The sequence below is a fragment of the Anomaloglossus baeobatrachus genome, chromosome 2 (genome assembly GCF_048569485.1).
Source record: "Anomaloglossus baeobatrachus isolate aAnoBae1 chromosome 2, aAnoBae1.hap1, whole genome shotgun sequence".
NCBI lineage: Eukaryota > Metazoa > Chordata > Amphibia > Anura > Aromobatidae > Anomaloglossus > Anomaloglossus baeobatrachus.
In genome coordinates, this window is record NC_134354.1 from 734609008 (window position 1) to 734632120 (window position 23113).

Here is a 23113-nt window from a genome sequence, read left to right on the forward strand (position 1 = left end):
GACTCAGCTGCGATCTCGCTAGCGATCTCGTTATGTGTGATGGTACCCTAAGAGAGATTTCCAACAAATATCTGAATAGTTGAAACCCCCCATGATCACTACGTTGTATTCTTTCGAGAACTTGGCATTCTGATGTCTAAAGAGTTCATCCATATCTTCAGCTTGCCCAGGCAGCCTGTAGTAAATACCAAAAATGGTGTCCTTACCGTTGTTCTCTCCTTGTATTCTTACCCCAATAGATTCCACAGAACCTCCAGTCTCTGAAGCTTCAATCTACACTTTTCTAACATATAATGCAATACCTCTCCCCTTTATTAAGTCTGTTTCTTGCAAATAAATTGTATCCTTCTAGCCTTGTAATCTAATCATGTGTATTATCCCACCAAGGATCAAAGTTTCAATGATGCCAATGATATATTTCTTATCCTACGTTAGCCACTCCATTTCCCTTTGTTGCCCAAGCTATGTGCATTTATATAGAAACATTTTATTTTGTGATCAGTTTCTCTTTCTCCAATAATTTTACTATTTTGATTATTTTTTTTTTACTTTTTGTTCTTCCTATTCCACTTCTAATAGCAAAGTTCTCAATAATATTTGTCAGCTGTACTGGCCTTTTGCTTCCCTTTCCTAGTATTAAGCTCTCATGTGCAGCAAGGCCAAATATGTGTTTTCCAGTCTTGGTAAGGTGCAGCCCATCTCTAGCAAGTAGTCCATCTTAAAGGTAACTCACTCTATGATCTAGAAATCCAAATCCTTGCTGACTGCACCCTCAACCACCAGTAGAATCTTGTTTCACCTCTTTATTCCATGAAGTGCGGTTTTTCGATTTCCTCCTTTCCACTGCAACAGACAAAATCCGGAGCTGCTTGAGTTCACGGGGACTCTTCACTTATCTCAGCATGCACTGGGAATATGGAAATTATCTTTGTGAGATTCCTCCCCTGGTTTTACGATTTCCTCCTTTCCACTGCAACAACCAAAATACGGCATTGCTTGAGTTCGTGGGGACAATTCACTTATCCTGAATGCACTGGGAATATGAAAATGATCTTTGCGAGACTCCTCCCCTGGTTTTTTGATTTCCTCCTTTCCACTGCACAACCAAAATCCGGTGTTGCGTGAGTTCGCAGGGACTCTTCACTTATCCCAGAATGCACTGGGAATATGCAAATCATTGTTGCAGTTTCCTTGGTTTTCCAATTTTCTTTTTTCCACTGCAATGACCAAAATCCAGTGTTCCTTGAGTTTACAATGACTCTTCACTTATCCCAGAATGCACTGGGAATATGGAAAGGATCTTTGCAGGACTCCTCCCGATTTTCTGATTTCCTCCTTTCTGCTGCAACGGCCAAAATCCGGTGTTGCTTGAGTTCGCAGGGACTCTTCACTTATCCCAGAATGCACTGGGAATATGTGAATGATCTTCGCTGGACTCCTCTCCTGGTTTCCAAACATTGTCTACATCTGGCTGCTGCTAGTGCAGATTTCAAATGATCGGTGAAGGTGCTGGGTGTTGGACCCTCACCGATCTCATATTGGTGACCCATTCTATGGAATGAGCTAAAGTTTTTGGATACTTGACGTCTGTATGACCTCAGACACTCTACCCCACCATATTATGGAATTGTAGGCCCTACGTGAATCTCTGTAGAGAGCCTCTATACAGTATCATGTTATGGATGTATCTAGGATCTACTGATTATGGCATTCAATGGGAATAATTGGGCACTATTTTGTTCTTTGTAAATGTTGTTCTTTTCTGTGTGAATTCAACTGAAATAATCCTCTAGTGATTCCAGAAGAAAATGGAGTCATGTGGACAACATAGACTTGTATTATCTCCGTATTACTGTTCCATACAATTCCTCAGCATTCCCTTCTTTTTTTACCTGTTTCACCAAACAATTCCATATTTACACAGGGTGAAAAATGTTCAAGGCTGTAAGGTAACACAAGAATGTAGAAATATTGTAAATCATGAGACATGGGGGCTGAATGGGAAAAGACATCATGCAGATATGATGCACATATATACAAACCTATAAAAAGATCTCTCAGTTATTTATAGAGTGTGCTATGCAATATATATGTAAACATAGCTCTGGAAATATAATGGTGGGACTTTATCAAGGGAGCAAAATAATGTGTTTGTGCATGTTTTATTAACTTCTGCTGCCACTATCTTTATAATGTAGGAAAGTCCATGTGAAGCAAAAGCTGGAGAAGCAAAATTAGAGACATTTTTCAATACCGAAGAAATAAATTATATTCTTCAGCATCCAGTCTAAAACATTGTTGGCTAGGTGCTGATCCACCTGACTACCTGATCTTACCAGGCAGTGAGGATCCTCCATTTTGGGTATCTAAAAGGTCCGTGTTATTTTCAGACATTTCATCTCATTTTATAGATATGATAAATGGACAAACTGCAAATCAGTTTATTTAAAAATGATTTTGTTTTATCCTCTAAAATATCACTCCAGTCACTTTGTGTTTCTATTCTCTGTAACTTGCTGTAACACTGCATAACAGCAGAGATGCCGAGATGGATTACAGGAAGTGGGGGGTGGGTTTGTCTTTCTACAGGAAGTGGGGGTGGGTCTTTATATCTCTACAGGACATTGGTGTGAGTTCTTATATATTTACAGGAAGTGGTGCTGGGTATTTATCTCTGTACAGGAAGTGGGAGTAGGTCTATCTCTACAGGAAGTGGGGATGAGTCTGTATCTCTACAGGAAGTGGGGGTGGGTATTTATCTCTGTACAGGAAGTGGGAGTAGGTCATCTCTACAGGAAGTGGGGGTGGGTCTTTATCTCTACAGGAAGTGGGGTTGGGTCTTTATCTCACTACAAGAAGTGGGGGCGGGTCTTTATCTCTACAGGAAGTGGGGGTGGGTCTTTATCTCGCTACAAGAAGTGGGAGCGGGTCTTTATCCCTACAGGAAGTGGGGCTGGGTCTTTATCTCGCTACAAGAAGTGAGGGCGGGTCTTTATCTCTACAGGAAGTGGGGGTGGGTCTTTATCTCTCTACAAGAAGTGGGAGCGGGTCTTTATCTCTACAGGAAGTGGTGGTGGGTCTTTATCTCTCTACAAGAAGTGGGAGCGGGTCTTTATCTCTACAGGAAGTGGTGGTGGGTCTTTATATCTCTACAAGAAGTGGGGGCGGGTCTTTATCTCTACAGGAAGTGGGGGTGGGTCTTTATCTCTCTACAAGAAGTGGGAGCGGGTCTTTATCTCTACAGGAAGTGGTGGTGGGTCTTTATCTCTCTACAAGAAGTGGGAGCGGGTCTTTATCTCTACAGGAAGTGGTGGTGGGTCTTTATATCTCTACAAGAAGTGGGGGCGGGTCTTTAGCTCTCTACAAGAAGTGGGGGCGGGTCTTTAGCTCTCTACAAGAAGTGGGGGTGGGTCTTTATCTCTTTACAAGTGGGGGCGGGTCTTTAGCTCTCTACAAGAAGTGGGGGCGGGTCTTTATCTCTTTACAAGAAGTGGGGGCGGGTCTTTATCTCTACAGGAAGTGGTGGTGGGTCTTTATATCTCTACAAGAAGTGGGAGTAGGTCTATCTCTACAAGAAGTGGGTGTGGGTCTTATCTCTACAGGAAGTGGGGGTGGGTCTTTATCTCTCAACAGGATGTTGGGGTGAGTCTTTATATCCCTACAGGAAGTGGTGGTGGTTATTTATCTCTGTACAGGAAGTGGGAGTAGGTATTTATTTTGTTATAGGAAGTGGGCGTGGATGTTTTACTTTCTACGGAAAGGGGGAGTAGGTCTTTATCTCTCTACAGGAAGTGATGGTGGGTCTTTATCTATCTACAAGAAGTGGGGTGGGTCTTTATTTCTCTACAGGATGTGGTGGTGACTATTTATCTCTGTACAGGAAGTGGGGGTGAGTATTTGACTCTCTATAGGAAGTGGAGGCATGTCTTTGTCTCTCTACAGGAAGTGGGTGATGGGTCTTTGTGTCTCTACAGGAAGTAGGAGGCAGGTCTTTGTTTTCCTGCAGAAATTGAGGAAGGGGCCTTGTCTCACTGCTCCTGCTCTCTTGCCTGTCAAACTGCATACAGTAATAGCCTTTCAATTGATGGCAGCCAAGTCGGGGAGCATTGCAGGAGAAATGCATATTGAGTAATTATGGAAAGGTAGGTCAAGCACCTACATTGCTTGCAGAATACTACAGTGTTAAGAAAGGACCATCCACTCAAAAAGAATGAAGTTATAAAGCATGAAAATTGGGATTGTTCCTAGAAATATTAGATTGTTGTGTTGCCCAAAAGCAATTTTGGGATGAGGGCAGTGAAACTTGCTGTTCCACAGATATAGGGCAGGCAAACTATTGAGAGTATGTAAATGAGTTTCCCTTAACCTCTTTAAAGCTACCAGAAGCTAGGGATAGTTTGATAGCAAGAAGGCAATACTTACAGTGCCACTGAAATCTGGCCCTCCATAGCTCTTGGCACTGCTGCTCCGATGGTCCATGTCAGACTGGAAATGATGACTACCAGTCACCTGACCTCTGAAGCCAGATATTGGCTACAGGTCAAATATGTCATAAATTTAAAAAAATGTCTACTTTCTTTTAGAAACTGCAGCACACCTGTCTATGGGATGTTTCCAATATTGCAGCTCAGTCCCACTGCAGTGAATGTTTCTGAGCTGCAGTACCACGCACAACCATTTACATTTTACTCCTTGTATGTATGCTATTTGTCAAATATACTCCTTTGCTCAGGAAAAAAGAAAACAATTTGTAATAATATTTGAGAAACTCAAGGTCCGATTCATTATTGCATATGCACTGGTTTATTTTGGCTACTTTATGGTGTTTATTGCTTGTTTTTCCTTTTCCCCTAATTCTTTTTTTTTTGTCTTCCAGACTCCCCTAAAGTGATCTGATATACGTCTGTAATATTTACAAAAATTACGCAACATTTTTGCACAACACACGACTTTTTGCCTTAATAAAATAGCAAAACTGGTTAAAGATAAAAAGAAAGTACATTTTTGATTTTGCGCAAAATCCATGAACCAAAAATGAAAAATTTATTGTAAGAAAATTATTATTGTCATTAAATACAGAAAAAAACACACCAAAAAGTGACTTAAAAAAAACCCTTGCATATTTTGAATGGGTCCAATGAGAGGTAAATAGTGGATAATTTTAACAATTTTACAGGAATTAATTATAGTGAGCAACATGAGTTTCCTTCACATTTATGAATTTTATTTTTATACTAATACTCTAAGAAAAGTAAAATTAATTTTCTAATGAACTTACTAGAGCATTTGCAATACTTATAAATTATTTTTTGTAAGGCAAAAGTCAGCAATGTACCTGCTCCACAGATACAAACACTAACATAACACAAACAATACAGCCAAATTTATGTTATCCCCAGCCAGGGAAAGAAGTCTCTTTTCACCAATTAAGGTTATAACCAGAGCACTGTGAGCTCCGCAGGAACTTCTAGTTACTTACATTACAAGCCAGGGTGCTCTATTAAGCCAACCACATGCAGATTTTTCAGGCACGTTCAGCCAGTTAGGGATCTTCTGATTAATCGCATATAGCATTTTATATGATAAGCGAATAACGAAAAATGCAGAGAAGGAAGTTTTACAAGTTCAGTTTATGATTGCGGTAAAACAAATGGAAAAAGTATTGTAAGCTGCTTGAAGTTACTTGGCTTTTGAAAAACCTTTTGTTTCCAATCATAAAGGAAAGAATTTGGAGAGGTATAGGAGAAGGTGCAGAAATATAGTACAGTTAGGTCCAGAAATATTTGGACAGTGACACAATTTTCGCGAGTTGGGCTCTGCATGCCACCACATTGGATTTGAAATGAAACCTCTACAACAGAATTCAAGTGCAGATTGTAACGTTTAATTTGAAGGTTTGAACAAAAATATCTGATAGAAATTGTAGGAATTGTACACATTTCTTTACAAACACTCCACATTTTAGGAGGTCAAAAGTAATTGGACAAATAAACCAAACCCAAAAAAAATATTTTTATTTTCAATATTTTGTTGCGAATCCTTTGGAGGCAATCACTTTCCTCCTTCTTAATGCTTTGCCAGGCCTTTACAGCCGCAGCCTTCAGGTCTTGCTTGTTTGTGGGTCTTTCCGTCCTAAGTCTGGATTTGAGCAAGTGAAATGCATGCTCAATTGGGTTAAGATCTCGTGATTGACTTGGCCATTGCAGAATGTTCCACTTTTTTGCACTCATGAACTCCTGGGTAGCTTTGGCTGTATGCTTGGGGTCATTGTCCATCTGTACTCTGAAGCGCCGTCCGATCAACTTTGCGGCATTTGGCTGAATCTGGGCTGAAAGTATATCCCGGTACACTTCAGAATTCATCCGGCTACTCTTGTCTGCTGTTATGTCATCAATAAACACAAGTGACCCAGTGCCATTGAAAGCCATGCATGCCCATGCCATCACGTTGCCTCCACCATGTTTTACAGAGGATGTGGTGTGCCTTGGATCATGTGCCGTTCCCTTTCTTCTCCAAACTTTTTTCTTCCCATCATCCTGGTACAGGTTGATCTTGGTCTCATCTGTCCATAGAATACTTTTCCAGAACTGAGCTGGCTTCATGAGGTGTTTTTCAGCAAATTTAACTCTGGCCTGTCTATTTTTGGAATTGATGAATGGTTTGCATCTAGATATGAACCCTTTGTATTTACTTTCATGGAGTCTTCTCTTTACTGTTGACTTAGAGACAGATACACCTACTTCACTGAGAGTGTTCTGGACTTCAGTTGATGTTGTGAACAGGTTCTTCTTCACCAAAGAAAGTATGCGGCAATCATCCACCACTGTTGTCATCCGTGGACGCCCAGGCCTTTTTGAGTTCCCAAGCTCACCAGTCATTTCCTTTTTTCTCAGAATGTACCCGACTGTTGATTTTGCTACTCCAAGCATGTCTGCTATCTCTCTGATGGATTTTTTCTTTTTTTTCAGCCTCAGGATGTTCTGCTTCACCTCAATTGAGAGTTCCTTAGACCGCATGTTGTCTGGTCACAGCAACAGCTTCCAAATGCAAAACCACACACCTGTAATCAACCCCAGACCTTTTAACTACTTCATTGATTACAGGTTAACGAGGGAGACGCCTTCAGAGTTAATTGCAGCCCTTAGAGTCCCTTGTCCAATTACTTTTGGTCCCTTGAAAAAGAGGAGGCTATGCATTACAGAGCTATGATTCCTAAACCCTTTCTCCGATTTGGATGTGAAAACTCTCATATTGCAGCTGGGAGTGTGCACTTTCAGCCCATATTATATATATAATTGTATTTCTGAACATATTTTTGTAAACAGCTAAAATAACAAAACTTGTGTCACTGTCCAAATATTTCTGGACCTAACTGTATATGTGCAATTAAATAACAGAGATTAAGGGGTACTTTGCACGCTGCAACATCGCTAGCCGATGCTAGCGATGCCGAGCGCGATAGTCCCCGCCCCCGTCGCAGCTGCGATATCTTGTGATAGCTGCCGTAGCGAACATTATTGCTACGGCAGCTTCACACGCACTTACCTGCCCTGCGACGTCGCTCTGGCCGGCGACCCGCCTCCTTCCTAAGGGGGCGGGTCGTGCGGCATCACAGCGACGTCACACGGCAGGCGGCCAATAGAAGCGGAGGGGCGAAGATGAGCGGGACGTAAACATCCCGCCCACCTCCTTCCTTCCGCATAGCTCATGGAGGCAGGTAAGGAGATGTTCCTCGCTCCTGCAGCTTCACACACAGCGATGTGTGCTGCCGCAGGAACGTGGAACAACATCATATCTCCTGTTGGTGCGACATTATTGAAATGTTCGACGCTTAACGGATCACCGATTTACGACACTTTTGCGATCGTTTATCGGCGCATCTAGGCTTTACACGTTGCGACGTCGTTACCGGCGCCAGATGTGCATCACTTTTGATTTGACCCCGACGGTATCGTAGTAGCGATGTCGCAACGTGCAAAGTACCCCTTAGATTATGAACCCCAATGGGGACAGTGATGATATCTGTAAAGCACGGTGTAATTAACCCCTTAAGGACGAAGCCAGTTTTGTACTTAATGCCCAGGCCATTTTTCGCAATTTTGACCAGTGTCACTTTATAAGGTTATAACTCTGGAACGCTTCAATGGATCCCGGTGATTCTGAGAATGTTTTTTCGTGACATATTGGGCTTCATGTTAGAGGTAAATTTAGGATGATATTTTTTTATTTTATTTGTGAAAAAATCTGAAATTTGACAAAAAAATTAAAAATTTTGCAAGTTTCAAACTTTTAATTTTTATGCCCATAAACCGGAGAGTTATGTCACACAAAATAGTTAATAAATAACATTTCCCACTTGTCTACTTTAGATCAGCGCAATTTTTGAAACAAAAGTTTTTGGGGTTAGGAAGTTAGAAGGGTTCAAAGTTCATCAGCAATTTCCCATTTTTTCAACAAAATTTACAAAACCATTTTTTTAGGGACCACATCCCATTTGATGTGACTTTGAGAGGCCTGGGTGACAGAAAATACCCAAAAGTGACACCATTCTAAAACCTGCACCCCTCAAGGTACTCAAAACCACATTCAAGAAGTTTATTAACCCTTCAGGTGCTTCACAGGAACTAAAGTAATGTGGAATGAAACAAAATAAAAATTAACATTTTACCTAAAAATTTTACTTTAGCACTAATTTTCTTACTTTTTCAAGAGGTAACACCAAAAATTGGACCTCACACTTTGTTACCCACTTTCTTATGAGCGCGCCGATACCCCACATGTGGTCAGAAACCTTTGTTTGGGTAAATGGGAGAGCTCGGAATGAAAGGAGCAATATTTGAATTTTGGAAAGCAAAGTTGGCTGAAACAGATTGCGGGCACCATGTTGCTTTTACAGATCCCCTAAGGTACCTAAACAGCAGGAACCCCCCTCAAGTGACCCCATTTTGGAAACTAGACCCCTTAAGGCTTCTATCGAGCGGTATACTGAGCATTTTGGACCCACAGGTACTTCACAGATTTTGATAACGTTACTTTGTCATATTGAAAATTGTAATTTTTTTCTCAAAAATGTTGCTTTAGCATCAATTCTCTCACTTTTTCAAGAGGTAATTCCAAAAATGTGACCCAAATGTTTGTTACCCACTTTTTTATGAGCGCGGTGATACATCACATGTGGTCTGAAACCTTTGTTTGGACAAATGGGAGGGCTTGGAACGAAAGGAGCAATATTTGAATTTTGGAAAGGAAATTTGGCTGAAAAAGATTGCGGGCACCATGTTGCATTTGGAGGACCCCTAAGGTACGTAAACAGCAAAAAACCACCACAAGTGACCCCATATTGGAAACTAGGCCTCTCAAGGAATTTATCTAGATGTTTGGTGAGTACCCTGAACCCCCAGGTGCTTCACAGAAGTTTATAACGTTGAGCCATGAAAATAAAAAAATAAAATTTTACCACAAAATTGTTACTTCAACCAGGTAGCTTTTTTTTTCACAAGGGTAACAGGAAAAAAATCACCATGAAATGTATTCTGCAATTTCTCCTGAGTTTGGTGATATCTTATATGTGGTGGAATTGGAAATCAACTGTTTGGGCACACGGCAGGTCTTGGAAGGGAAGGAGTGCAATTTGACTGAACATTTGGCTGGAATAATTAGTGGACGCTATGTCGCATTTGGAAAGCCCCTAAAGTGCCTAAACAGTGGAGGCCCCCCACAAGTGACCCCATTCTGGAATCAAGAAACCTCAAGGCTTTTATCTAGGTGTATATTGAGCATTTTGAATTCACAAATACTTCACAGAATTTGATAAGCTTAGGTTGCCATATTGAAAATTTTCATTTTTTTCACAAAAATGTTTCTTTAGCATCACATTTCTCACTTTTTCAAGAGGCAACAACAAAACGTGGACCCCACAGGTTGTTATCCAATTTCTTGTGAGCGCAGGGATACCCCATATGTGGCCAAAAACCTCTGTTTGGATATATGGGAGGGCTTGGAATGGAAGAAGCACCATTTGAATTTTGGAAAAGTTGAAATAAATTGCACGCACCATGTCACATTAGCAGGGCCTCTTGGGTACCTATACATTAGAAACCTCCCACAAGTGACTCCATTTTGGAAACTGGACCCCTCAAGGATTTTATTCAGGAGTATAGTAAGCATTTTGAATCCACAGGTACTTCACAAAAATGTTGCTGTAGCAACAAATTTCTCACTTTTAGGCTATGTGGCCATGATCCAGCGACACGGCGTCCAGTACACAGTGTCAGCCTTCCTGCAGAGATGTGAGTGTTGTCCACGGGAGAACGCAGCTGCCCATGCCCACGATTTGGGTTCAGGCTGCTGTGGAGCTCTATGCTACCTGCAGAGCACACTCATCTCCGCAGCATAAATTGACATGCTGAGGCTCGGGAAGCTGCGCCACAGGTCAGTTTATGCTGCGGAGAAAAGAAGCACAGTGGGCACGGGATTTCTAAAAATCCTTCCACTGTGCTTCTACTGCACAATGCAGCGTTATGGACGCAGGGAAAACACTCTGCGCCCAAAACGCTGCAAACCCTGATTGTGGGCACATAGCCTAAAATGCTACAATGGATGAATGGATAGATGTCAAACATATATAACGTCCCACCCCCCTGCATATTCTAAGCTGGCGCCCTTTAGTGCTTTTCATGTGGCACTAAAGGGTGCCTAGCCTTGTATTTAGCCCAAAAAGAAAAAAAAATAATTAAAATAAATGACGTGGGGTCCCCCCTATTTTTGATAGCCAGCTAGGGTAAAGCAGACAGCTGCAGCCTGCAAACCACAGCTGACCGCTTCACCTTGGCTGGTGATCAATTTGGAGGGCTCCCCAAGCTGTTTTTTTTTTTTTAATTATTTATAAATAAATAATTAAAAAAAAACAAACAAACGTAGGGTCCCCCCAAATTAGATCACCAGTCAAGGTGAAGCTGACAGCTGGGGTCTGGTATTCTCAGGGTGGGAAGAGCCATGGTTATTGGACTCTTCCCAGCCTAAAAATAGCAGGCCTCAGCCGCCCCAGAAGTGGCGCATCCATCAGATGCGCCAATCCTGGCGCTTCGCCCCAACTCATCCCGCGCCCTGGTGCGGTGGCAAACGGGGTAATAAATGGGGTTGATACCAGATGTGTAATGTCACCTGGCATCAAGCCCAGCAATTAGTTATGTCACAGCGTCTATTTGATACCAGACATAACTAATTGACAGTAATAATAAAAAAAAATTGACAACAAAAAAAAAATTTATTTGAAAAAACACTCCCCAAAACATTCCCTCTTTGGCCAATTTATTGAAAAGAAAAAAAAAAAAATCAAGTCCCTGCTGTAATCCATTGTGAAAGTCCCGCGGCGATTCTGGACCTTCTATAATATGGGGGGCACGTTCAGGGAACATATCCCCCATTTTCTAGGAGTGCAGACCATCCATTTGAGGAGAGTGGGTGCAAAGAATTTGCACCCACCCTCCCCGGGTCACAGCAGCAGACTCTGTGCAGCAGCAGCAGCAGCCAGCGTCTGAGTCACAGACAAAGGAAGCTGACAGCCGCGCTCTGCACTTGTGACCGGCGTGCACTGTGAAGGAGGAGGGGGCCGCGGGGGATCAGAGCTAACAGGTACGGGGGACACCGGGGAACACCAGGGTGGGAATAGGGGGTGACCTGGCAGGGCCTGGGGAGCAGGTTTCTGTCGTATGTGTCATAGCACATGCGACAGAAACCATAGGAAAGGGGGAAATGCGGCCGGCGCGCTGCTGTGTGCGCCGGTATGTGCAGCGCCATGTTAGATTTTCGGGAGGAAGGGGGGGTGGGGGACACTTTGGCGACACCGGGGGACCCGAAAGGACCGGGGGATGAGATTTATCTCCCATCTGACATGTTTGTTTATGCCAGATGGGAGATAAATGATTTTTTACTGGTGCGGTCATTTACTGTAACCTGATCATCGGTATACGGTGTATACCGGTCATCAGGTGAGCGGGGACCGGAAAAAACGGCCAGAATCATGATCTCCAGGGTCTCAGCTACCCCCGGCAGCTGAGACCCCGGAAATTTTCTGACTCTGGGGGGCGCTAGACCCTTTTTTCCGACCGCCGTTAAAAAGCGGCGGATCGGAAGAAGTACCCTAATTTGTCGCCGTTAAAAGGCGTATCGGCGGTCGTTAAGGGGTTAATGGTGCTCTAAAGGCCTCTTTCACACGTCCATGTCTCCGGTACATGTTTGGTCCATTTCCTCACGTACCGGAGACACGGGCACACATAGACCTATTAAAATCAATGGGTCTGCGCTCACGTGCATGTTCTGCCATGGACCGTGTGTACGTGTGGAGCATACGTGTGCCCGTGTGCTCCACACGTAGACATGTCCGTTTTCTCTCCAGCATCACGGGCAACACACGGAATGCAAACGGGTCACACGTAATGCAAATAGACCACACGAATGTGTTCCGTGTAACACGCACCGGAGAAAACACATGTGTCTGCGAGGAAAAAAAAAAACTTTACTCACCTTCTCCAGCCCTGCTGTCTCTGCCGTTGCTGTCACTTGCTTCTGACCGCCGCTCATTATGCTCATTGCATATTCACTTCACTGCGGCCGGAAGCAGCAACAGCGGGGAGTCGGCAGGACTGGAGACCATAGATCAGCACCACGGACAGTGACGCCAGGGACAGGTGAGTAGAAAGTTCCCGTTCTCCGTGTGTTATCATGGAGAACACACGGAGAACACACGTGTGCCATAAACACGGCTCACGGAGGGCAAAACGCACCTTTGACACGTCCGTGAAAAACGTGCGTGGTTTTCACGGACGTATGAAAGAGGCCTAAGCAAGTAAAATACTTGCCCCAAAGCAGAGGTTAAAAAATAGTAAAATATATCATAGTCCCTTTTGTCCCATGCCTGCCCCTGCCCATAGGTCCTCCACTAATGCACAGGCTCCTGCCGTCACAAGGTTTTTACAAACTTCGCCGACTGTCATGGTGGCATCAGGATCAGTGGAGATTACAGATTCTGTCACTCTGCCTGCTAACTTCTCTGATATCTGTAATCAGCACAGGCTGACTCAGGCGTTGACCAACAGCTTAGTAGTTCAAAGGCAGGCTAGCAAGAGTTAATCTCTGCTGGTCTGCTTATAAGTCTCCTTTGATCACATGTTATGGGGGAGACAATCACATCTCCCCTCGTACATATTCTGGCTAGATCATTCCTTTTATGCCAGTTATAGTTTATCTTAGCTGGTCTGATGAGATGTTGTGTTCCAGACTGAGGCGGGCTTTGCACACTACGACATCGCAGGTGCGATGTCGGTGGGGTCAAATTGAAAATGACGTACTTCCGGCATCGCATGCGACATCGTAGTGTGTAAAGGTTCGATGATACGATTAACGAGCGCAAAAGCGTCGTAATCGTATCATCGGTGCAGCATCGGCGTAATCCATGTGTCACGCTCCCCGTGTCCCAGCACCACTCCTTACCCACTGATCCAGTCCACGTGTCCACCAGTAATGGCTGCCGCTCCCGCTCATGCTCCCCAGAGTCCTGTTCCTGGTCTCAGGAGTCTGATTCTGACTAATGTTCTGTATAGGACCGGGCCGCACCCACTCACCTGGTCTTATAGCCCCAGCACTGCTGCAACAGGAAATAACCTGAGGCTGTGCTGAGTATATAAGACTGGCCTTTCCATGTGGGCGGGGCCTGATCATCGCTTGTGTTTCTATGCCTTGTCTTGTAAGCTAGGTGCTCAGGTCTTTGTTCCTGTTTCCTATTACTGCCTTAAAGTACGCTGTGACCTTAGTGACCTGGTCCTGTCTTTGCTTCCTGATACCTGCACCCGTTCCTGCCACGTTAGTGCTCCAGCTACCGTGTACCCTGCCCTCCAGGTGGGGTGCTCAGTCCAGTGGATCCACCTCCTGGGCCTACCAGTCCTCCCCGGCCCTCACAGTATGATCAGGCCATGGATCCCGCTGAGACACAGAAATCAGAGCTGGCTGAGCTGCGCCAGGAGCTGGCACAACAGCGTGAAACCCTGAACCGGATGCTGAAATTCCTGGCGTCCGTGAACCACCGGTTATATACGCTGCAGACCGCCGCCTCGTCTGAGTCCACGCAGCAACCAGTCTCCAGGTCTGAACCAGGTTCCTCTACAGCCTTGCAACTTCGCCTTGCTGCTCCGCCTCGCTACGCAGGGCATCCCAAGTCCTGCCGAGGCTTCCTGAACCAGTGCTCCTTGCACTTCCAGTTGCTCCCGCACTTGTTCACCTCAGACCAGGCTAAAGTGGCGTTCCTTATGTCACACTTGGAAGGCGAAGCCCTGGCCTGGATTAACCCCCTGTGGGAAAATGAGGCCCCGATGATCACCGACATCCAGGAGTTCCTGCAAGCTTTCCGAAGTACCTTCGATGAGCCCGGACGAACTACCGCAGTGACCTCTTCGCTTCTCCGGCTACGCCAAGGGACCCTGACCGTCGGCCAATACGCCATCCAGTTCCGCACGCTCGCCTCTGCGCTGGGCTGGAACAATGAGGCCTTGACGGCGGCCTTTTGGGAAGGTCTCTCTGGCCGCATCAAAGACGAACTAGCCGGCCGTGACGTTCCACGAACCTTGGATGCTTTGATTTCCCTGGCCACTCGGATTGACCTCCGTTTTCAGGAGCGTGCCCAGGAGGTAGTCCGGGAGAAGCGACCACCTTGCCACATCTTGCCCCCACAGAGGTCTGCCGCTCCCTCGTCCCTACCTTTGCGTGACTTATCGCCAGAACCCATGCAAGTGGACCATCTGACCCAAGCCAAGCAACGCCGTGCAGAATGGCTCGCCCAGGGCCTGTGCTTCTATTGTGGAGACGGGTCACATATGCTTCGAACATGCCCTGAGAAACCTGGTAGACCCCAGGTCCAAGGGATGGTGGGAACCGCCACCCTTGCCACTGAAATCCCTTTGGTTTCAGTTAAACAGACTGTCCGGGTGACGACAGAGGGGACCCGGTTTTCAGCTGAGGCCCACATCGATTCTGGGGCGGCAGGCAACTTTATCCATCAGGCCACGGTAGACAAATACCAGGTCCCTGTCACTCCGCTGAAGAAGCCTCTCTGGTTCGCCTCTGTAGATGGCAAACCGCTCTACGAACCTGTCTGGTATACCACCGAGCCCGTGGACCTCCAGGTTGACACTTCGCATACAGAGACCATCGCCTTCTATGTGATCCCGAGGATGGCTCCTGAGCTCCTGTTGGGCCTGCCCTGGCTGAAACTCCATGACCCTGTTATTAGTTGGCGCTCTGGTGCGATTACCTGCTGGAATCCCTTGTGCCACGAAACCTACTTGCAGCCTGTTCCTCAGCCCCTGGCACTTGACTCAGTCAAGCTGCAGGATCCTGAAGAAGAGACTACGCTATCCAGTGACGTTCCACCGCCCCAGGCATCCGAGACCTCGACTCCACCATCTTCTGGAGATGAGACTTTGATTCCCCCGCCTTCTGGAGTTGAGACTTTGAGTCCACCGGCTACTGAGGATGAGACTATGACCGATACCCGGTCCGAGACGCCTGATCCGGTCGTCCAAGATTCCAGTCCTGCTTCTGACTGTCCTTCCCTTTCCGTTGCCTCCCTTGCCGCTGACATGGGTTCCCCGATACGGGACATAGTGGCCATGAAAACGGTCCGGGGTAAGCAGTCCTTCCTGGTCGATTGGGTGGATTGCGGTCCTGAGGTCGGTCCTGGTTGTCCCGGAAGTACGTTGCTGCCTCTCTTCGGTGTGCCTTCATGTCTCGGCCGAGGAGAGGGGGGCTTCAAGGGGGGGTACTGTCACGCTCCCCGTGTCCCAGCACCACTCCTTACCCACTGATCCAGTCCACGTGTCCACCAGTCATGGCTGCCGCTCCCGCTCATGCTCTCCAGAGTCCTGTTCCTGGTCTCAGGAGTCTGATTCTGACTAATGTTCTGTATAGGACCGGGCCGCACCCACTCACCTGGTCTTATAGCCCCAGCACTGCTGCAACAGGAAATAACCTGAGGCTGTGCTGAGTATATAAGACTGGCCTTTCCATGTGGGCGGGGCCTGATCATCGCTTGTGTTTCTATGCCTTGTCTTGTGAGCTAGGTGCTCAGGTCTTTGTTCCTGTTTCCTATTACTGCCTTAAAGTACGCTGTGACCTTAGTGACCTGGTCCTGTCTTTGCTTCCTGATACCTGCACCCGTTCCTGCCACGTTAGTGCTCCAGCTACCGTGTACCCTGCCCTCCAGGTGGGGTGCTCAGTCCAGTGGATCCACCTCCTGGGCCTACCAGTCCTCCCCGGCCCTCACACCATGATTACGCTGACACGACGGTCCAATGTTGTTCCTCGCTACTGCGGCAGCACACATCAATGTGTGTGAAGTCGCAGGAGCGAGGAACCTCTCCTACCGGCGTCACCAGGGCTTCCGTAGGATATGCGGAAGGAAGGAGGTGGGCGGGATGTTTACATCCTGCTCATCTCCGCCCCTCCGCTACTATTGGCCGCCTGCCGTGTGACGTCGCAGTGACGCCGTACAACCCGCCCCCTTAATAAGGAGGCGGGTCGCCGGCCAAGAGCGACGTCCCAGGACAGGTGAGTGCATGTGAAGCTGCCGTAGCGATAATGTTCGCTACGGCAGCTATCACAAGGATATCGCAGCTGCGACGGGGGCGGGGACTATCGCGCTCGGCATCGCAGCATCGGCTTGCTATGTCGCAGCGTGCAAAGTGCCCCTTAGAGGTGGTTGTAGTCCTGTTGCTGTGTGTGGTTATGGAGTTAACCCTTGTCTTTTTGTTGCTACCTTGTGTTTGCACTGTGTTGCAGTTTTGGTATTCCCCTGTCTATCTTAATCTGTGTTTCAATCTCACTCCTGCCCCTTTCTTCCCTGATGGGAGGGGGGAATCAGTAGTTCGGGTCAGGAGCTTAGCCAGGTATGGGACTCAGACATCTCCACTATTAGAGGTAACCATGAGGTTAAGGATAGCCTAAGGACCCCTAGCATGAGTGACATCATTGGAAGCCCTGTCCCTCGCTTTCCTTCAGTTACATTGTGACATTCACTCCAGGCTTCCACTTTTATCTGTTCTTATATGCATAGATATGACCTTCCTGACGGTTTCTTTGGCTTAACACATCCTAAAATGAATGACACAAAATGACCAGCTTTTTAAAACAAAAAACCTTTTTGTCACAGTCTACTACTGGGTGTTCTGAGGAAGTGCAATACAAACTCCACTAGATGGCAGCAGAGTGGAAAAGGAGCAGAACAAACCTGCCCAGGAGTAGTACAGTGAAGTCACCACAAAGTGGCAATAGAGTTGTCAAACAAGCCGGAACGGATACTAAAGGTCAGACAAAGTACAGAGGAGCAATCAATCACGTAGTCAGAAACAAGTCACGGGGTCAAGAGCCTGTCAGTAACGGAGGTGTCAGAGAGGAGAGACAAAATCAGGTAGGTCCAAAAACGTAAGTCATATCAGGAAGGCAAGGCAAGGAGATAAGATAGGAGGGACGGGCTGGGAGGAGGTAAACAGACACAGGTAGGGGATCAGAGGAATGTGGTAGGACAGATCAGGAAATCAGCAGAGCCAGCTACACACACCAAAGGCAGAATATGACTGGCAAGGCACAAAGGGAGGAGTGGCCAGATATAGCGTCCCGGGAACAGGAACGAGGCAGAGGGAAGTTAAAGGGAACCTGTCAGCAGAAATTTTGCAATAAACCTAAAAGATTCCCCCTCTGCAGCTCGTGGGCTGCATTCTAGAAAGGTTCCGGTTTCTATTGTGCCCCCTTTGAGACAAAAATGCACGAGATTATCGGCGGGTACTTGCTGATGACAATCACAGCACTGCCCATAATCTCACGCCTGCACAATCACGACACCAGTGGTCACACTGCACAGTGCTCACTCCCGCGAGAGTGGCACTGGGCATGCGCGAGACCTCGGGAGCACTGGGCGGCGTCCTCAGGTATGGAAATGAGTGATGGGGGATGGCGTAAAGCGGCAGGAGGGCGACTAACGGACGCAAGAGAGCCCACCCCTGTGTACATAAAAAAAATTAGCATACAAAAAGGTAAGACAAGTATTTATTTTGGTCTCAAAGGCGGCACAATAACAACAGGAACCTTGCTAGAATGCAGCCCAGGAGCTGCAGAGGGGAAATCTTTTAGGTTTATTGCAAAATTTCTGCTGACAGGTTCCCTTTAACCCTTGACATGATCAGGCTAGGGCTGGAACACTGCCAAAGCAGATACCGACCTGGATCATGACACTTTTGTGTTACTTTCAATGCTCGGCAATAAGTAAATTTTTTCTATAAAGCTAATCATGTAATGCCCCTTATGACAGAGTATCTCATGCCAACAAGAAATGTAAAAAGGGGCACATCTGAATCCATATGACGTAAGGTCCCCATAGACATTAAATTCAGCCACATCTGACCATTTCATTAGGACCAGCTGACAATTTCATGTTTAGGAGGATTTTACAATTTTCCACCAATAACATGAATTCAAACACCCAAATCTTTTGTCCTCTCCTCAGATAATCAGACATTTATGACAGCAGATTTCTCTCTTTTCCCCATCGAGGACACCCAATGCCCAGTCAAACTGTGTATGGAGGAGACAGGAAAAATAGCTGTCAGCTAAAGGATGACTGACAGCTATCTAATGTGTATGGGCACCCCAAGGTACTGTTTTATAGAGGCATAAAACCCTGGAAGCTTCCTCTAGCCATGTGATCGCCAACCTCCTTCTTGCCTCATGTGTACGACGCATCCTACGTTAACCACACAGTGCCCTCCATTACACTCCTGCGCATGCTTTTCTCTGCCCTGCTGAGGGCAGAGCAAAGTACTGTAATGCGCATGCACAGGTGGTCTTTGACCTTTCCCCACGCCTGCCCATTACAGTACTTTCCTCTGCCCTCATCAGGGCAGAGAAAAGTGCGCATGTGCAGGAGTGCAATGGAGGGCACTGTGTGGATGACATAGAACTCCTCATCCACACAAAGCAAGGAGGACGGCGATTGCAAGAATAGAGGAAGCGCCGGATGTAAGAGCAGTGACACCCATCGGACTGCCCCACAGGTGAGTAGGTGACAGGTTCTCTTTAACACTGATTTTTATAACATTTTTTGTTTAATTGTGGCAAGTTAAAGAGACTTCATAATGTATAAAAAAATAGGACTACACTGTGTGCAGAATTATTTGGCAAATGAGTATTTTGATCACATGATGATTTTTATACAGGTTGTCCTACTCCAAGCTGTATAGGCTTGAGAGCCAACTACCAATTAAGTAAATCAGGTGATGTTTATCTCTGTAATGAGGAGGGGTGTGGTGTAATGACATCAACACCCTATATAAGGTGTGCTTAATTACTAGGCAACTTCCTTTCCTTTGGCAAAATGGGTCAGAAGAGAGATTTGACGGGCTCTGAAAAGTCCAAAATTGTAAGATGTCTTGCAGACGGATGCAGTAGTTTTGAAATTGACAAAGTTTTGAAGCGTGATCACCGAACAATCAAGTATATTATGGCAAATAGCCAACAGGGTCGCAAGAAGCGTCTTGGGCAAAAAAGGCGCAAAATAACTGTCCATGAATTGAGGAAAATCAAGCGTGAAGCTGCCAAGATGCCAAGATTTGCCACCAGTTTGGCTATATTTCAATGCTGCAACGTTACTGGAGTATCAAAAAGCACAAGGTGTGCCATACTCCGGGACATGGCCAAGGTAAGGAAGGCTGAAAAACGACCACCTTTGAACAAGAAACATAAGATAAAATGTCAAGACTGTGCCAAGAAATATACTAAGACTGATTTTTTTAAAGGTTTTATGGACTGATGAAATGAGAGTGACTCTTGATGGGCCAGATGGATGGGCCAGAGGCTGGATCAGTAAAGGGCAGAGAGCTCCACTCCGACTCCGATGTCAGCAAGGTGGAGGTGGGGTACTGGTATGGGCTGGTATCAAAGATGAACTTGTGGGACCTTTTCGGGTTGAGGATGGAGTAAGGCTCAACTCCCAGACCTACTGCCAGTTTCTGGAAGACAACTTCTTCAAGCAGTGGTACAGGAAGAAGTCGGTATTGTTCAAGAAGAAAAACATGATTTTTATGCAGGATAATGCTCCATCACATGCATCCAACTACTCCACAGCGTGGCTGGCCAGTAAAGGTCTAAAAGATGAAAAAATAATGACATGGCCCTCTTTTCCACCTGATCTGAACCCCATAGAGAACCTCTGGTCCCTCATAAAATGTAAGATCTACAGGGAGGGAAAACAGTACACCTCTCGGAACAGTGTCTGGAGGCTGTGGTGGCTGCTGCACGCAATTTTGATCATAAACAGATCAAGCAACTGACAGAATCTATGGATAGTAGGCTGTTGAGTGTAGCTATTCGGACAATACCCTATAGTAAAGGTGCCCACCATGGAGAAAAGACCCTCCAATGCGCGTTTCGCATGAGTATGATATTGTTTCTTCTCAGATTTGCTTTGTTTTTCAAAATACCTAACTCTGATTTTGTGTTTATTCATAAAAGAGCATTGCTATATTGATACAGACTTGGATGTGCAGCTTTGTTTTATATGTAACCCTTTGTTGTGCTGTTTTGGTATTATTTCTCATGCATTGGCTAGCACTTCACATTTAATAAGTGGTGCCCATTCGGACAAAAGTGAACATTTCTGTGCTGTGACTTTTTATTTTTATTTTGTAACCTGGGAACACTGTTTGCAATATGAGTCTCTTTTTAGAAACTATAAATTAACACTATGATTGATATATTTTTTTTTTTTTATTTTTTTTAAAGTATAGCTTTTATTAAAGTTTTATAATGTTTACAAAACACGTGCATAGAAAAAAACTTTCCCATAAAGTTAAAATGGCAAGGTAAGTCTCATTGATATCAGATGGAATGAAATTCAAGAATGGTCTATTGGATATGAACATAAGAAATGTACCTTAAGAAATCTTACTTATTACATGTGCAATCTATAATATAACCAAAGACAAACTATAGACACGGGTTACAGACAGACAGGAAACATGAGGCTATGGGAGGGATATAGAGGGATAAGCCATTATATTGGGCCCAAAATTAATCCCAAGATGCTGAAATGGTGACAAATAAATCAACCCCTGCATTCAGGATGGCCGTCAGATACCACATCCTCCTGACATCAGAACGTCTATTAAGCAAATCCTGAAAGAGGGGGGACTAATCCTCTTCCAGTTGAGAGCAATCAAGCATCTAGCCGTTATCAACATATGGAGGAGCAGTTTAGAAGAATTTTTACCCATACCCCTTAGAGGGACATTGAGAGCATAGGTAAATAGGTAAAGGATCCAGAGAAACTTCAGTATATAGCACCATGAGGATCGGGGATTTAACTGAGAGCCAGAACCTGAGGATTCTAGAGCAGGACAAGAATATGTGAGTTAGTGTGCCCAACGAGGACCCACCGAACAAGCAGGCATCCAGGAAAAGGGGATAAAAAGGATGATCTGAAGGCAAAAAAAATGTCATTTAAGTCTATTTGAGGCTATAATCTAAGCTCTTTTTTAATATAATTGTATTAAAAAATCACCACCGTTCACTAACTACACTAATGTCTATTCTATTTTTTTTACTAGTTCCTGTCTGATGACCATTCATTTGAGAATCTCAGTGCATGTTGTGATACTCAAACAAGGTGTTATCAGGGAGCAGAGTCTGTGGCAGTGTCCGCAGCCACGGTCCCCTCCTTGAAATGTAGCGTCATCGTGACACTCATTTCAGGGACTGGTCGGTCCCTCTATTTTCCACCCCACACAGTGCACAGCACAGGGAGGAACACAGTAGGGACAGAGCAGGGAGGGACACAGAGAGAAAGACTAGCCCCGAAACTAGTGTCATGATGATGCTTTGTTTCAGGGAGGGGACATAGGCTGCGGTAACTGCCACATACTCTGCTCCCTCATGACACTTTGTTTGAGTATTCCAGCTTGCACTGGGATTCTCTAAGAATCGTCATCAGACAGGAACTAGAAAAAAAATGGAATCGTCGTTAGATAGTATAGTTAAAGAAAGGCAGGAAATTTATAATGCTAGTATATTAGAAAGCAGCTTAGATTAGAGCATAAAATAGATAGGGATTTAAATTACATTTCCTTTTGCCTTCGGACTACCCCTTTAAAGAGAATCTGTCACCAGAATTTTGCAATGTAAGCTGAGGACGGCATGCTGCGAGGGTTAAAAAGTAAAACATCTGTGTTTCTCTTATCTGTGTCTGAGCTATTGTTTACCTATTCTAAAGGTTTATTGCTCTGTGATTAACATTGGTTTGACTCAGTGCCTCCTGCAGACCAGTCCACCACGCCCCATGCTGTGATTGACACCTTAAGGCCACGTCTCACTAAGTGACATCCCTAGCGACATCACTGCTGACTCACAGCGATGTCGCTGTGTGTGACATCCAGCAACGACCTGGCCCCTGCTGTGTGGTCGCCGGTCATTGCTGAATGTCTTGGACCATCGTTTTTTGGTCGTTGCTCTCCCGCTGTGAAGCACACATCGCTGTGTTTGACAGCGAGAGAGCAACGATCTGAATGTGCAGGGAGCAGGGAGCCGGCTTCTGCGTATGCTGGTAACTAAGGTACACATATGGTAACTAAGCAAAGGCTTTGCTTGGTTACCCGATATTTACCTTTGTTACCAGTGTCCACAGCTTCTAGAAGCCGGCTCCCTGTTCCCTGGACACGTAGCCAAGGTACACATCGGGTAACTATATGCAAAGCGCTTCGCTTAGTAACCCGATGTGTACTATGGTTACCAAGCACAGCGTCATTACATGGGTCACTGGTGGCTGGTGGCTGATCTCTGTGGAGATCTGCCTGTTTGACAGCTCACCAGCGACCATGTAGTGACGCGCCAGCGATCCCTGCCAGGTCCAATCGCTGATTAGATCGCTGGAGCGTCGCTAATTGTGACGGTACCTTTACAGTCAATGCACAATCTCTATTGAGATCCTGGTGTGGGCAAGGACACTTCCCAGCTCTGCTACACTCAATTCTGAGTTAAAGTCAGAACAGCTGCACACAGTGATCTAAAATAAACATAG

The 23113-nt window shown here is 45.5% G+C and overlaps 1 protein-coding gene across 1 annotated transcript in view; it reads right to left on the minus strand.

The window, feature by feature from the left end:
* Positions 1–23113, minus strand: part of SGCG (sarcoglycan gamma) — a 383560-nt gene that overhangs the window by 284875 nt on the left and 75572 nt on the right. The window lies entirely within an intron of this gene.